We start from the raw sequence: 1,130 nt of genomic DNA, 5'->3' as shown, positions 1-1,130 counted from the left end.
AAAAAAAACCACACGTTCTAGCTCAATTCTGACAGTGGATTTGAATTCAGCAGAGTCTTTTACATAAAAATGTACTATTTGATGTGGAAATAAATTTTTTTCCAAATTTTCCCAGTAAATTTTCATCAATTTTCACTATTTTTCACAAGTTTTTTGAGGTTAGAAAAAAATTGTGACGTGATGGGCCAATTCTGACCCTAGATTCGTGTTCAGGAGGCCAAATTACTACGAAAAATATATGTCGCATAAAAAGTATACCAACTTTTTTTTTGTGTGTGGCTGTGATTATTTAGTCGTCTCAATCAGAACTGAAAATATGATGCCAAGTAACAAAAATTGGTTTATTGAGTGGTAAAGTTCTGTTTAAATTAAAATTGTTGTATCTACAGCGATTCGTTAATCACGTATAGCTTTGCAAATATGTAGTTAAAATTACCTTTTAACTGGTTACACGAAAAACTTGTATAAATTATAAATGCATGTATGTAATTAGATATGTTATTTGTGCAATTATTTGTATTTAGACATGGTCGTAAAATATTGCGCTAAAATATTAAACACGTTTTTTCTCCACTAAAACCAGAAAATTTTTGTATAAGATTTTTTTAATGCACCTTATTATTAAGTTGTTTAATATTTTGAAAAACTGCAAATAAAAACTTCTATGATCAGTTTTTATTGAATAAAGCTCAAGGTTTCAACGTTTTCATGATATTTTTTGCAAATACATTTTGTTGTCTAGGGTACTAAATTGAAAAAAAAAAAAACACTTTGTTGAAAAAAAGTTAAGCAAAAATAATTTTAAAGTATCTCCACAAATTAAATTAAGTATTTTGTATTATTTTTATGACCTCCAAATTGATCAAGAAATTTGGGACAATTAAACGAGTTTAAACTTTTTCAGTACATAAGTTACCTAAAGTACATTCATAAATTTAAGAGAATAACTACAAACCGTGGAGGTCATAAAACTAGCAAAGGGTCTGAACAAGTCCATACTGATTTCAATAATTTATTTCCATTTTTATTACTCATGACAGATAAGTAGGTACTATCCCCTCGCATGTTTTTTAGGTCGTACAGACTCGAAATAGTATATTGCGCAATAAGTGTGGTAAGTTGTCTATTGC

This window comes from Anoplophora glabripennis, unplaced genomic scaffold (assembly GCF_000390285.2).
Source record: "Anoplophora glabripennis isolate ALB-LARVAE unplaced genomic scaffold, Agla_2.0 scaffold1126, whole genome shotgun sequence".
NCBI classification, from domain to species: domain Eukaryota; kingdom Metazoa; phylum Arthropoda; class Insecta; order Coleoptera; family Cerambycidae; genus Anoplophora; species Anoplophora glabripennis.
Note: the sequence above shows the minus strand (reverse complement) of the source record.